General features: G+C 41.5%; 1 long non-coding RNA gene across 2 annotated transcripts in view; it reads right to left on the reverse strand.

Annotated features, from left to right (window-relative positions):
- Positions 1 to 15828, reverse strand: part of LOC128594150 (uncharacterized) — an 86280-nt gene extending 70452 nt beyond the window's left edge. For both annotated transcript variants that reach the window (XR_008382502.1, XR_008382501.1), the window contains exon 1: positions 15628 to 15828. This is a non-coding gene — a long non-coding RNA (uncharacterized LOC128594150). The remainder of the gene's footprint in view (positions 1 to 15627) is intronic.
- Positions 15829 to 16407: the final 579 nt, after the last annotated feature.

Below are 16407 nucleotides of genomic sequence, written 5' to 3' on the forward strand. Positions count from 1 at the left end.
TTGAGCAGCACCTCCCTGCCAAAGACTGGGGAAAGAAAGGGACCTCACTACAACTTAGCAGTTCTCTGAGCACCAGTCATCAGGTCCCAAGCAACAAAGGTCAGGACCAAGAGTGTTCCTTATGGAGAGATTCCTATTTTCCTCTTTCCTTTGAGTGTAGCAGGTTCTGGCTCAATTGGCTACCATATCCTGCTCAACTTAAGCTGAAGGTGATACAGAGAAACTCACAGAAAGGTTGGAAAAGGAATCCTCCCAGCTAGAGATCCTGGTAGATTCACCTGAGGCACTGGGACTGCAATGCTTTGAGCTCCACACAGTTAGCTCTCTTTAAACCAGTGGTTCTCAACTTGTGGGTCGCGACCCCTTTGTAACAATGAAAATACATCCTGCATATCAGATACTACATCACGATTCATAACAGTAGCAAAATTACAGTTACAGTAGCAAAATTACAGAAGTAGCAACGAAAATAATTTTATGGTTGGGGGTCACCACAACATGAGGAAGTGTATTAAAGGGTTGCGGCATTAGGAAGGTTGAGAACCACTGCAAAACAATCCCACCACCCAAAAAATATCTAGGCAAGGTCGAGGGTGGTAAAAATATAAAAGAGCATGAAAATGTATGCCTGCTTTCTTTCCTACTAGGACCCATTAGAAGCACACCATTTGCTCTTGCTGGGTGTGCTATATCCAGATGCCTTCACAGGCATTAACTTTATAGCACCTGTGTTGTCTGAAGGCCTTACGCGTCCTTACTCATCACTCTCAGTGTCTTACTCAAGGAATTTTAGAACAGTGTTCTAATTAGAAATAAGGATTCCTCTTTCGAAAGAGTATTTTAAAATAACGCTAGGACATACTAGTGTAGTATAATCCCATTTATTGAATAATCGTTTTGACTTTTTCCAGCATTAACTTACTTCATATTGAATGGGGTGCAGTTTCATAGGGTTATTTGGTTTGCCAGCAATATTTGGTTAGTGGCATCTAATACCCCAGGGAGAATATATCTCAGGATCTCTGTTGACTAAGGGTGGTTTTTCTAACAGTATTTCCCACCGTTGGTGTTATTGACAATTCAAGCTGAATAACTCCTTGTTGTGGGGAGGCTGTCTTGTGTATTTTAGAGTGTTTAGCTATATCCTAGACCTCTACTATGCAGGTGCCAGGAACATCTTCCTACCAAGCTGTAACAACAAAAATGTCTCCAAACAGTGTCAAATGTCTCCTGGGAGCAAAATCACCACTGTTGCAAATTACTGTTCTAGCTCTATTATTTGCTTGGTTAATAATAATAGTCAGCATTTATAGAGCACTTACTAAATGCCAGTCACTATACTAAGCACTTTATTCATATCAATGAATATGAATCTCAGAAAATTTTACAAGGCATATGTCTTTATTATCCCTAAAGAAATTGAAGTCCATTAGTGTTGGGCAAATGGGCCAAGAATATCTAACTCGTAAAGGGAAGAGATAGCAGTAAAGATTTAGAATTAATGCTCTTAACCACAGTGGTATGGGGTTGTCCTGTGCTCACCTAAGAATGTGTTGCTACAGATGTGGAAGCGTCTTCCTTTGGATAAACCATAACAATGGATTAAAGGAAAGGGAAGGACCATGTGTTGATTTCATCCTATGAATGGAAAACTCATCTTGAATTATTCACTTAATTCTCATGTTACTTCACTTAATCCTCATAGAGGCCATATGGAATAGATATTGCTAGTTATAGTCTTTTCTTTTATAGGAGAATTTTGATCCAAAATGCTAAGTATTTTTACCCAAGGTATGAGCAGGTATAAGACACAGCAGCAGAGTCTGACCCATTGCTTTCTAAGCCCAATCTCGTTCTCTCTCTCTTTCCATATATATATAATATATATATTAATTTTAGAAAGATTGAGAGGGGACGTTTTAGACTCTCCGTGTATATTTTCTGGTTAAAATTCTTTTCCTGTGAAAAATCCAAAATGACTTGTAGTTGACACTGGAGATATTTAGCCCTTTCTTGCCCTATCTTTAGTGCCTTCTGACGGGGTCCAGTAAGACATGTAGGTGCAGGTGGGTGGCCCTGGGCATTGACAAGCCTAGTGTGAGTCCTAGCTCCACCTCTCTCCTGCTGTCTGACCCTGGGCAAGTCGCATAACCACTGGCAGCTTCAGCTTCCTTATTTATGAACATACCTTGTAGGGTTAAGCTTAGAAATAACATATGAGGATACTATTATTAGTTGGAGCAATTTTGGTCATTAAAATCGCAAACTGTGTATTTTGCCTCTTTTGTTCCCTTCCTTTCAAAGCACCGGCAGCATTTCCACCCCGATTTCCCCATCCCTGACAAGGGTATCTGGAAACTGACATTTAGAAATTGATAACAATTCATTCTTCATTAAAATAAAGATATCTTGGGGTAGATGAAACATTTGAAGTCTTTGTTAGCTAAATACCTTTCTGAGGACCAGTTTGGGCACCCAAAGAAAAGGAGGTCAAGACAAAGAGACAATGACTTTACAAGATTTTTTTTCAGATAGTTCATGTGGAAAATATTATTACCAAAGGCAGCATACTGTGACAGTAATAATATCAAGAGCTTGCTATCAAAGAAAAAATTTATTTTGTGAAGCCTGAATTATGAGCTGGACCCTACCTAGAACTTATGTTTTTAACTATAGGTATATAAACACACACACACATGCATAACAAGGGTGAAGAGTAGAAAGAAGGTACAAGAAATACTGGGAAATTTAATTCTCTAGAACAATACTGGGAACTTCATGACTTAAATATGTGAAGAGATAGTAATAAAGTTCTTGGTACTACCCTGTTTCCCCCAAAATAAGACATCCTCCGAAAATAAGACCTACTTACAGGAAAGATAAGACGTCCCCTGAGAAGAAGACCTAGCGCATCTTTGGGAGCACACCTTAAAATAAGACACTGTCTTATTTTTGGGGAAACAGGGTAGTAAATGGAGCAAAGAAAATCCCCTTCCAGTTCAGGAAAATGTGTATCATGTGTACTCAACTGGATGGATTGAGACCTTACAAGGGAGAGGTCATTTGAAAAGAAAAGAAAGAGAGGGGAGACAAGATGGCGGACTGAAGCCAGCTTTCAACAAAGGCTCCCGTCCAGAAGGAGAGTTAAGGGACAGGAATTTAGTAAGTATCCTGGTGGACTTGAGCCTCACCAAGAGAGAAGGCTGAAGAACGCACATCAACACCGCTGAGGCAAGTTGTGATCACAAGGACGCAAACAAAAGGTACAAAATCCACCACCAAGCGGACGGGAGTCCCCCTCCCCCATGAGACCGGCTCTGGAGCCCCACAATTGAACAAGCGGGCAGAAATTAAAGGCCCTCCCACTACACTCCACGGGAGAGACCTTCTAAAAACTGGACCTACCTCCCCTACTGGGGTGCCGTGGCGTTCTCCTGCCGGACATAGGGCTGAATAAAACTTTGGGAATCCTTTGCCGGCAACCCTGAATCCCCGGCGCTCCCCTCCCGCCCACTGAGGTCTGGAGGCCTGTCCCCCAGGACTTCGGATCCTTGGGTGATTTCTCAAGGGGAGTGGACAGTCCCCGAGTTGCGACTGGTCAGCATTGACTCTGAGGCGCGCCGAGTGAGGAGAGGGCACCGGGCTGAGGGGGAGTCACGCCTTGCAGCACTTCCCTGCGGTGCAGTGCAGCAACCCTCCCCGGGCATACGGGCCCAAGACTGAATAAGACTCTGGCCTCCCCGCTGAGAGCTGAGAACCCCTACTCTCACTCGGGGTCTGAGGGCCTATCCCCCAGGAGTTCGGCTCCTTGGGTGATTTCTCAAGGGGAGTGGACAGTCCCCGAGTTGCGACTGGTCAGCATTGACTCTGAGGCGCGCCGAGTGAGGAGAGGGCACCGGGCTGAGGGGGAGTCACGCCTCGCGGCACTTCCCTGCGGTGCAGTGCACCAACCCTCCCCGGGCACAAGACTGAATCAGACTCTGGCCTCCCCGCTGAGAGCTGAGAACCCCTACTCTCACTCGGGGTCTGAGGGCCTATCCCCCAGGAGTTCGGCTCCTTGGGTGATTTCTCAAGGGGAGTGGACAGTCCCCGAGTTGCGACTGGTCAGCATTGACTCTGAGGCGCGCCGAGTGAGGAGAGGGCACCGGGCTGAGGGGGAGTCACGCCTCGCGGCACTTCCCTGCGGTGCAGTGCAGCAACCCTCCCCGGGCATAGGGGACCCAAGACTGAATCAGACTCTGGCCTCCCCGCTGAGAGCTGAGAACCCCTACTCTCACTCGGGGTCTGAGGGCCTATCCCCCAGGAGTTCGGCTCCTTGGGTGATTTCTCGAGGGGAGTGCACAGTGCCTGAGCTGCGTCAGGTCAGCGCTGACTCTGGGACACGTGAGCGAGGAGAGGGCACTCTGCTGAGGGGAAATCAAGCCTTGGCGGCACTTCCCTGCGGTGCAGTGCAGGAGCCCTCCCCGGACCGTAGTATTGCGTGAAACTGAATGAAACTCTAGCTTCCCCCCCGCCCCACTCCCAATCCGGGTCTGGGGGCCCATCCCCCAAGAGTTCTGATTCTTGGGGGATCTCTTAAGGGGTGTGGACCCAGCACAAACTGCGGCCGCTCAGTGCTGACTCTGGGGCGCGGGACAGAGGAGAAAAGGGTCGCCTGAGTGCCCACACCAGAGCAGCAGTTCCCTGGAGGTAGATCAACAGCCGTTTTTTTCTTTAACGGCAGAACGCTCACTTCTGGATATTCTGAGGCCACACCCTCTGTCTCCCTGGGCAACCAGAGGAGGCCACCGGTGACACGGCTCACAAACCCGGAAGCCTCCAGGGCGGGGCCGACCCAGAGAGGTGTTCAGACGCAATTCTCCAGCAGCAAAGACGTTTGAACTCAAAACAGCCCGTCTCCTGTAGGCGACGACAGGAACAGAGACAGAACCTCACAAAGTTGTCTGTTCTGTTCTGTTCTGTTAGCAGCATCCATCAGGGACGGGGCTAAGCCTGAGTGAACACCTCCTTCCCATCACCTGCATCAAACACTCAAAGATGTCAGGCCCCATCTCCTCCTGCTAGATAGCGGCAGTCTGCGGGGGCCTGGCAGACTTCCTCGCGATTCAGGCAGGTGCAAACCCCTGGAGTGTCTGTTCACTGCAGGCAACTGGGTTAGCCATCTGCAGAGATACCAGTGACTGGGTCCGACGGAGGGGCAAAGTGGGGAAGGAGACGTCAACCTTCCCAGACTGCTCTGTTTGCAGGGTGGCTCCTCCTGACTCCACGCTGCACTGGGGTGAGCTGTCTCAGAGGAGTCACCAGGCCCCTGTGATCCAGTTCCCAGAGACCTCTTGAACCCTTCCACCCGAGACAAGTGCCGATTGAGACAGTTGATTCGGACCTTTTGAACTGGGCTAATAGACTGAGGACTTTTCAGGTGGTGCCCTGGGTGTGCGATTGTAGGAAGGTTTGATTCTCCTTTTCCAACTGGGGCCAGAGGTGGGCAGGCGGGGTGACTTAATTGCTGATTTTTCCACACAGCTGAGACTTCAAGCCAGAGTAGAAGTTGCAATAGGATCGAACAGAAACCAGCTGAAAACAAGACAGAACCACTTTGCTCCACCACACCAGACAGGGCCCCAGTTTCTCAGGCCACAACACTGTACGGGCCCTCGATAAAACCCCAGGGGAAAAACCAAAGGGAGTAAACCATGGGGCGGAATCAGCGGAAAACTCTGGTAACATGAATAACCAGAATAGATCAACCCCCCCAAGAAAAGATACGGCAGATGTGATTGAAGATCCCATTCATAAACAACTGGCTGAGATGTCAGAAGTCGAATTCAGAATTTGGTTTGCAGACAAGATTAATAAAATGGAATTAGGAATTCGAGGAGAAATTCAAAAACTGTCTCAAGAATTTAATGAATTTAAAGACAAAACCACCAAAGACTTAGACACACTGAAACAAGAACTTACAGCCCTCAAAGATATGAAAAATACAGTAGAATCCCTCAGTAACAGAATGGAGCAAGCAGAAGAAAGGATTTCTGACATTGAAGATAAAGTCTTCGAACGCTCCCAATCTCTCAAAGAGGAAGAGAAATGGAGAGCAAAAACGGATCACTCACTCAGAGAACTCTCAGATAATTCGAAAAAAAATAACATAAGAGTTATAGGAATTTCGGAGACTGATGAAGTGGCAGCCAAGGGCACAGAGGCCCTTCTACATGAAATTATGAAAGAAAATTTTCCAGACATGCCTAGAGAATCTGAAATTCAGATAGCAGACAGCTTCAGAACCCCAGCACGATTCAACCCCAATAAGCCATCTCCCAGACATATCATAATTAGCTTCACTAAAGTTAACATGAAAGAGAAGATTCTCAAAGCAGCCCGGCGAAAGAAAACTATAACGTACAAAGGTAAGAATATTAGAATAACTGCAGATCTCTCTGCTGAAACTTTTCAAGCAAGAAGAGGCTGGTCATCAACTTTTAATCTCCTAAAGCAAAAAAACTTTCAACCCAGGATCTTGTATCCAGCTAAACTGAGTTTCATCTATGATGGAGAAATTAAATACTTCAATGACATTCATATGTTGAAAAAATTTGCCATAAGTAAACCAGCTCTTCAGGATGTTCTCAGACCTATCCTCCACAATGACCAACCCAATCCTATACCACAAAAGTAAACTCACTCAGAAACTTCGGATCAAACTCCAACTTCCACACTGGCGAAAGGATTAAAAATGTCCACTGGACCTTTGAAAAACTCGATACCCAAAATTCCACCAGACTTATCCTTACTCTCCATCAATGTGAATGGCTTAAACTGTCCTCTAAAGAGGCATAGGTTAGCTGACTGGATACAAAAACTTAAGCCAGATATTTGTTGCATACAAGAGTCACATCTCAACTTAAAAGACAAATACAGACTCAGGGTGAAAGGATGGTCATGCATATTTCAGGCAAATGGTAATCAGAAAAAAGCAGGTGTTGCAATTTTATTTGCAGATACAGTAGGCTTTAAACCATCAAAAGTAAGGAAGGACAAGAATGGTCACTTCATATTTGTTAAGGGTAATACTCAATATGACGAGATCTCAATTATTAATATCTATGCACCCAACCAGAATGCACCTCAATTTATAAGAGAAACTCTAACAGACATGAGTAACTTGATTTCCTCCAGCTCCATAATCGTTGGAGATTTCAACACTCCCTTGGCAGTGTTGGATCGATCCTCCAGAAAGAAGCTGAGCAAAGAAATCTTAGATTTAAACCTAACCATCCAATATTTAGATTTAGCAGACATCTACAGAACATTTCATCCCAACAAAACTGAATACACATACTTCTCATCAGCCCACGGAACTTACTCCAAAATTGATCACATTTTAGGTCACAAGTCTAACCTCAGTAAATTTAAAGGAATAGAAATTATTCCATGCATCTTCTTGGACCATCATGGAATAAAACTTGAATTGAGTAACAACAGGAATCTGCATACCCATACAAAAACATGGAAGTTAAATAACCTTATGCTGAATGATAGCTGGGTCAGAGATGAGATTAAGAAAGAAATCACCAATTTTTTGGAACAAAATGACAATGAAGACACAAGCTATCAGAACCTCTGGGACACTGCAAAGGCAGTTCTAAGAGGGAAATTTATAGCACTGCAAGCCTTCCTCAAGAGAACGGAAAGAGAGGAAGTTAACAACTTAATGGGACATCTCACGCAACTGGAAAAGGAAGAACATTCCAACCCCAAACCCAGTAGAAGAAAAGAAATAACCAAAATTAGAGCAGAATTAAATGAAATTGAAAACAAAAGAATAATACAACAGATCAATAAATCAAAAAGCTGGTTTTTTGAAAAGGTCAATAAAATAGATAAACCTCTGGCCAACCTAATCAGGAAAAAAAGAGTAAAATCTCTAATATCATCAATCAGAAACAACAAAGACAAAATAACCACAGACTCATCAGAAATCCAAAAAATCCTTAATGAATATTACAAGAAACTTTATTCTCAGAAATATGAAAATCTGAAGGAAATAGACCGATACTTGGAAGCACGCCACCTTCCAAGACTTAACCAGAATCAAGTGGAAATGTTGAACAGACCCATATCAAGTTCAGAAATAGCATCAACTATACAAAACCTCCCTAAAAAGAAAAGCCCGGGACCAGATGGTTTCACGTCAGAATTCTACCAAACCTTTAAAGAGGAATTAGTACCTATATTACTCAACCTGTTCCAAAATGTAGAAAAAGAAGGAAGACTACCCAACACGTTCTATGAAGCAAATATCACCCTGATCCCCAAACCAGGAAAAGACCCAACAAGAAAAGAAAATTATAGACCAATATCACTAATGAATATAGATGCAAAAATATTCAACAAGATCCTAACAAACAGAATCCAGCAACACATCAAACAAATTATACATCATGACCAAGTTGGTTTTATCCCAGGGTCTCAAGGCTGGTTCAATATACGTAAATCTATAAATGTAATTCAGCACATAAACAAATTAAAAAACAAAGACCATATGATTCTCTCAATTGATGCAGAAAAAGCTTTTGATAATATCCAGCATCCCTTCATGATCAGAACACTCAAGAAAATTGGTCTAGAAGGGACTTTTCTTAAACTGATAGAGGCTATCTACAGCAAACCCACAGCCAATATCATATTGAATGGAGTTAAATTGGAATCATTTCCACTCAGATCAGGAACCAGACAAGGCTGCCCATTGTCTCCATTGCTTTTCAACATTGTAATGGAAGTTTTAGCCACCGCAATTAGGGAAGAAAAGGCGATCAAGGGTATCCATATAGGGTCAGAAGAGATCAAACTCTCGCTCTTCGCAGATGATATGATTGTGTATCTGGAAAACACTAGGGACTCTACTACAAAACTCCTAGAAGTGATCAAGGAATACAGCAGCGTCTCAAGTTACAAAATCAACATTCATAAATCGGTAGCCTTTATATACACCAACAACAGTCAAACTGAAAAAGCAGTTAAGGACTCTATCCCATTCACAGTAGTGCCAAAGAAGATGAAATATTTGGGAATTTACCTAACAAAAGACGTGAAAGATCTCTATAAAGAGAACTATGAAACTCTAAGAAAAGAAATAGCTGAAAATGTTAACAAATGGAAAAACATACCATGCTCATGGCTAGGAAGAATCAACATTATCAAAATGTCCATACTACCCAAAGCAATATATAATTTCAACGCACTCCCTATTAAAGCTCCACTGTCATATTTTAAAGATCTTGAAAAAACATTACTTCGTTTTATATGGAATCAGAAAAAACCTCGAATAGCCAAGACATTACTCAGAAATAAAAACAAAACAGGAGGAATCACACTACCAGACCTCAGACTTTACTACAAATCGATAGTGATCAAAACAGCATGGTATTGGCACAAAAACAGAGAAGTAGATATCTGGAATAGAATAGAGAACCAAGAGATGAATCCAGCTACTTACCGCTATTTGATTTTTGACAAGCCAATTAAAAACATTCAGTGGGGAAAAGATTCCCTATTTAACAAATGGTGCTGGGTGAACTGGCTGGCAACCTGCAGAAGACTGAAATTGGACCCACACCTTTCACCATTAACTAAGATAGACTCTCATTGGATTAAAGATTTAAACTTAAGACATGAAACTATAAAAATACTAGAGGAGAATGCAGGGAAAACCCTTGAAGAAATTGGTCTGGGTGAGTATTTCATGAGGAGAACCCCCCAGGCAATTGAAGCAGCTTCAAAAATACACTACTGGGACTTGATCAAACTAAAAAGCTTCTGCACAGCTAAGAACACAGTAAGCAGAGCAAGCAGACAGCCCTCAGAATGGGAGAAGATATTTGCAGGGTATAACTCTGACAAAGGTTTAATAACCAGAATCCACAGAGAACTCAAACGCATCAGCAAGAAAAAAACAAGGGATCCCATCGCAGGCTGGGCAAGGGATTTGAAGAGAAACTTCTCTGAAGAAGACAGGCGCACGGCCTTCAGACATATGAAAAAATGCTCATCATCTTTAATCATCAGAGAAATGCAAATCAAAACTACTTTGAGATATCATCTAACTCCAATGAGACTAGCCTATATCACAAAATCTCTAGACCAGAGATGTTGGCGTGGATGCGGAGAAAAGGGAACACTTCTGCACTGCTGGTGGGAATGCAAATTAATACATTCCTTTTGGAAAGATATATGGAGAACACTCAGAGATCTAAAAATAGATCTGCCATTCAATCCTGTAATTCCTCTGCTGGGCATATACCCAGAAGACCAAAAATCACAACATAACAAAGATATTTGTACCAGAATGTTTATTGCAGCCCAATTCATAATTGCTAAGTCATGGAAAAAGCCGAAGTGCCCATCGATCCACGAATGGATTAATAAATTGTGGTATATGTATACCATGGAATACTATGCAGCCTTAAAGAAAGATGGAGACTTTACCTCTTTCATGTTTACATGGATGGAGCTGGAACATATTCTTCTTAGTAAAGTATCCCAAGAATGGAAGAAAAAATACCCAATGTACACAGCCCTACTATGAAACTAATTTGGGACTCTCACATGAAAGCTATAACCCAGCTACAACTTAACAACAGGGGGAAGTGGGAAAGGGGGGGGTGGGTAGAGGGAGGGGAATCGGAGGGATCACACCTGTGGTGCATATTACAGGGGTATTTGCGAAACTTGGTAAATGTAGAATATAAATGTTTTGGCACAGTAACTGAGATAACGCCGGAAAGGCTATGTTAACCACTGTGATAAAAATGTGTCAAATGGTTTATGAAGTGAGTGTATGATGCCCCATAATCATATCATTGTATACAGTTATGATTTAATAAAAAAATTAAAAAAAAAAAAAAAAGAAAAGAAAAGAAAGAGAGAGAGACTTGATGGAGAAGGTGTTCGTGTATAGTTGCCTTGCTGAGAATTTGGGTCACAGTCGAAAGAGATTCCGAAAGTAATGTGACAATACTGCATATCAAGGGCAATCGGTGTAAATGTTCTGAATCAAAAATAACTCAGTGTTTGAGAATTCTGAGAGGACATTCAGTACATTTCTATCCAGAGAAAATGGGAAGGAGGGATAAGATTGTTTCAAGATTTCAGGAGATAAAATTTAATATGAGTTTATTGTTGAAAATGTTAAATCTCTTTGATAATTGAATTTCACTAGAATGAAGACTTTAGGGAAAGCAGATATTTATCTGTTAGGCAGAAATCAGTTAAGTTCAATTAATCATAATTTTTGAAAGATGTTTTTGGAATCAGTCTTGTGTGTAGACCAAGGCTGTAAAACTCAATTGCATGTTAAATAATCATGCTATTATTACATTCTGATTATCAGAAATGGTCATGCCAAAGTAGAAAAAAATGGCATATTGGACATCTGTCACTTCAGCAAATACTCAAATAGCAAAGTCCGTGCGTAGCTGAAGAATTCCTAACCTTCTCTTTTGATTTCATTCAATAATGGGTGTAATAAAATTTCACACCAAGAAAGGAACTTGGAAACTCCCTTGGCCTATTGTAACAGAATTTGACAAGAACATTTATTTGTGCACTCAAGAAGTGAAGATGAAATGACCAAATTTTTCTAGCTATTACTCCTCGGCAATCATGTGGATTCAGTCTATAATGTGATGTGGGAAACTAGGGATAAAATTAGTTTTCTTTTTTCAGAAAAGCAAACCATATCATCAACTATGTTAGAAGCATTTGTACTATGAACAAAAGAAAGAAAAAAGAAAAAAGATTAAGAAAGGAAAATATTGCTCATCTGTGTAGAAAGGTGACAATTAGAAAAAGCAATGGTGGAATTCATAATGTTTTGATAATGCTTGATTTGGAAGATAAGATCAGGGTTCAAATATGGAACCTCAGTCTTCTTTCTGGCAGTGATATGTCAATTGTGCAGACCACCCCTCTGAAACAGAACCATATTATAGTTTATAACCTTCAGGTGAAGAGAGTAGATAACCTCCCTTAGCCTTTAGAAGAGCCAAGAAAAACCCTGTAAGGGAGGAATGCGTCCCGGCAAAAGGAGCTGGAAGAAGCCACCTCATTGACTGACGTGTTGGCTCACTGGAAATGCACACACATGCCCAGGATGTGCATGGAAGCTCTGGAGAAGTCGGATACATTAACCATGAGTGCTGTTGAGCCCAGAAAACGTCAAAGGCCAGACATGGTGAGAAAACCAGGAGCCAATGGGAGTGAAGGGATGTTTGAGCAGAGGGAGATGGGTCATATAAAGACTAAGGGTTTGTGTTTTCTCTCTCTCTCCACTGTCTGTTCTAGCAGACTTCTGCCAATCTGAATGGTTATTTACAACTCCAAGAAGACAAGCAGGATCAGGTGAGTCTGGGGTCAACTAGATAGCTTACTTGCATACAGTGTCCCTCCGCAATTGCTCAGTTAGACAAGTTAAATTCTAGTCACAAGGAACAGTGTTCCTAATCTATCTACTTGTTTGTTTACTCTGTACCTGCTAAGGAGTCTGCGGTTGGCATTTGAGCTCCCAAACACACACTTAAGAAAGGAGAGTGGAACATAGGATTCCACTGTCGGTGCAGGTCCCTGGCTTCCTCCGTCTCTGTGAGGAGAGGCTGGGACTCAGGGCACTTAGGCCCCCATTTGTAAAGTGGGGCTGGCCCTTTTTGCAGCCTGTCTGGCAAGTGTTCTGTGATACTAGATGAGATGCAGCTTTGGGAGGTTTCTCTTGGAAGAAAGACACATTATGGTTCTAAGGCATCAAACTTTCAATACATTCTTTTCTAGGAACTGTTTTCTTGTGAGGATCAGAAAATAGAAATATTAGGCTGGAGAAGAAAACAAGTCATCTTCTAAAAGACCTATGTCTCAGTTGTGAGCATTTTTGAATACCTGGAGATGCGTGGGCTCCTAAGGGAGGGATGCTTGGTTGAGTGGTGAGGCCAACGACAGTATTAGAACAACGTGTGATCAGCTCTCGCTCTTTCTTTCCACACCATGTGGGTAGAGATTTCTAACCCATTTTACATGCTATTTTAAAAAGGACCAAGGGGGGGCGGTGCCTGTGGCTCAGTCTGTAAGGCGCCGGCCCCATATACGGAGGGTGGTGGGTTCAAACCCGGCCCCGGCCAAACTGCAACCAAAAAATAGCCGGGCGTTGTGGGGGGTGCCTGTAGTCCCAGCTACTCGGGAGGCTGAGGCAGGAGAATCCCTTAAGCCCAGGAGTTGGAGGTTGCTGTGAGCTGTGTGAGGCCACGGCACTCTACCAAGGGCCATAAAGTGAGACTCTGTCTCTACAAAAAAAAAAAAAAAAAAAAAAGGGCCAAGGGGGAGAGAAATCTCTTCAATATCTTTCTTCGCTAGTCTGGATGTTAATCTAGTGATTCTTCTCCAAGTTTTAATTTGAGACAGATGGTTATCAATACTAAACTGTCCAATAAAAATATAGTCTCATGTATTTGATGTTCAAGTTGAAGTCAGAGGCCATAAAATGCAATGTTCTACTTTTGATTGTTTTAAAATAAAAATCAAAGAGAATTAAGGGATGTTTTTAGAATAGAATAGTATTATGTGAGCTGATAAATCAAAAGTGAATGTATGTATTTACCTTATAATGAAATTAATTTCTAATGTATTTACACGGATAGAAAAAAGAAGGCAGCCCACTTAAAATTGTTTTAAGAGGAACATTCTTGAGACCTGGTTCAAGGAAAGATAAGTTATTCTCCTAATTGTCATCTTGTTCCTTAACATGGTGATTAATGATGATCCCTGAGGAAAAAGAGTACATAAGACTGTTGCTTGTCACAGTCCTGCTGACTTTAGGGTGCAAGCACATGTGTGTCTTATATTCCACTTTGGGAACTTGATGCCTCCCAGATGGGACTTCCTAAAAACTCTGGCAGAGCTGGCCCATTAACTTTATCACCCAAGGAGTGGGAGACAGAGGAATAGCATAGGGGTGAAACACAGAGTTAGATGTAGGTCATTGTCAAGATTGTAGCTTTTATTTAGGAAGGGAAAGGTGAGAGTTCACAGGTAACAAATACACGAGTATTATTAGTAACCTATTATTATATTACTGTAAAAGTCTCATTTTATGGATTGCTTTCAGCCATTAACAAAGAGTAGGAGGGCTCTGCTAAAAAGTCTGTACTTCCTCTTTAAATGTCCTCTACCCAGACTCTGCTTTTATGGGTTCTCACCCCACCCTTGAGTTGCACATTAATCTGTAACTGCTGCCTCAAATCACTCTAGAAGCAGCCAGGTCATAAATCCTAAAGAGAAAAGTTTTTAATTTAGGTAATGTGTTTATACACACACGGGCATGTATATATGTGTATGTATGTTCATATGTACATACCTTCACATATGACCAAATACATATAGGTTGCTTTATGTATTACTTATACATATTATTAACAATGTTAGTTTTTGCACATATATACTATTGTATGTGTGTATACTTTTTATTTTCCAAAATACTTTTCATAGATTATCTTATGTTGAACTTCATAGTCACTCTGCACAGAGGTTATGTGACCTGTCCAGATTCACACTTACTAAGTGGCAAAGCCAGGACTAGCAGTAAAGTTTCCTGATTCATAGCCAAGCGTTCTTTCCACTACAACAGCTGCAGGTGGTTACTGGGAAGGCTAGAGGAAGAAACTGATTTGACTTCTCTGAAGTTGAGAATTATAGATAGTGATTGAAATATCAGCAGTGCTGTTATTTTCCAGGTCGATTCTATCTATAATTGAGATAATTTTTTAAGTGACTGTGTATGAAATGTTCTGTCTATATTATTCTATATGTCACCATCATCTGGTGCTTTTATATTTTTATGTTACATATCTTTTTTATTCACTTTATTTTTGACATCCACACAATCTTAAAGCTATTCATTACACTGGCAATAAAAGTTATGCAGAACTAGAATCTTGAATCATATTTTTCTCTAATTGCCATGAATGGCAAAACAACATAATAAAATTCTATTGCTCTATTTCCAGTACTTTCCATTAGTCAAAAAAAATTTGATGGAAATTGGTGATTATGGCATATCAAATTGACAAGGTTATTATTATTATTTCAATGCTAAAACTTGATAAATGATTTCTTTCTTTTTTTTCTTTAAAGTTTCTTTGGAAAGCTCCTCTCCCCCATTTCTTTATCTAATTCATGGTTAAGTCCAATGAGGGAGTTAAGGCAACTTGAAAGGTCTTTGGATTATTCAACCAGCATTCTCTGGCAGGGTTAGTAAAACAAATGAAAAAAAGTGTTACTTCATCACAATGTAAACAAAATCGACCCAGTTGACAAGAATTCTCCATTTAAAATCGAAATGCCATTTTCAAATAAAAAAAATGAAAGAAATGCCCTTGGTAATTGCCTCGGTGCAATAATGAGTTTTTGAGAAGTTCAGTCTGACATAACAGTGTCATTTGAAAATCGGTTTGCCCTACAGATCCTAAAGGCACATTTCACCATTGAAACGATATTTTTTTCCTTGAAAAATAAGGTAAAACCTTGCATTCCATGAATAGGGGTAGAGATACTGTAATAAAGAAAACCCAAGTGGTACTGGCTTACGTAGACAGAAGTACATTTCTCTCTCACAGTCGTCTGGCCGATCCAAGTAGAGAAGTGGATCCACCGCTCCAGGTCATCAGAGGACACAGATTTCTTCCTTAACTGCTACATTGCCACATCCTGAATGTCACGCTCCTTAGCGTTTACGAAGCTGGGTCACTACGACTTCTACATTACAGCCCATTAAAAAAAGAGAGAGGAGAGAGTCCAGGGCAGGTGTCTTCAAAGAGATGACCGAGAAATGACAGATGTCAACTCCACTCCCCTCCTTTGTCTGGAAGCTCCTCACAGGCCTACACGTAGCTGCAAGGCACGCTGGGAAACTTAGTCTGCAGCAGGGAGGCCACGTTTCTAAACAGGGTGGGGAAAGGGTTAGGAGGCAAGTGGGTTCAATTACTGAAAGAAAGTAGAGGACCCAAGATGGGGGCAGTGGGGTCACCTAGCTAGCAGTATCTATGATAGCCACCGTATGCAAAGTAGAATGCATTTATTTAAGCAGGAATATTGTCAACAGGAAGTCATTCACAATTAGACCATTAAATAATGAATCCATACTGGTAGCATTTGCCTTCTTTAAAAACTGTGGTTCTCAAGTGTTTTTCAGTTTATGTAGCACTTCTTTGGGTAAAAATTATGCAGGTCACCTAAGTTTCCTCTGCATGAAGATTTAGTTATGTACCTGGTTTTGTTTTTCATGCAATATGAGTAGAGAAACATGCCTTTTTTTTTACATTATTGAAGAATTGAACTTTTCTAAGTTAATGGAAGCTTGCCACTTAA

This window comes from Nycticebus coucang, chromosome 9, assembly GCF_027406575.1.
Source record: "Nycticebus coucang isolate mNycCou1 chromosome 9, mNycCou1.pri, whole genome shotgun sequence".
Taxonomy (NCBI): Eukaryota; Metazoa; Chordata; class Mammalia; order Primates; family Lorisidae; genus Nycticebus; species Nycticebus coucang.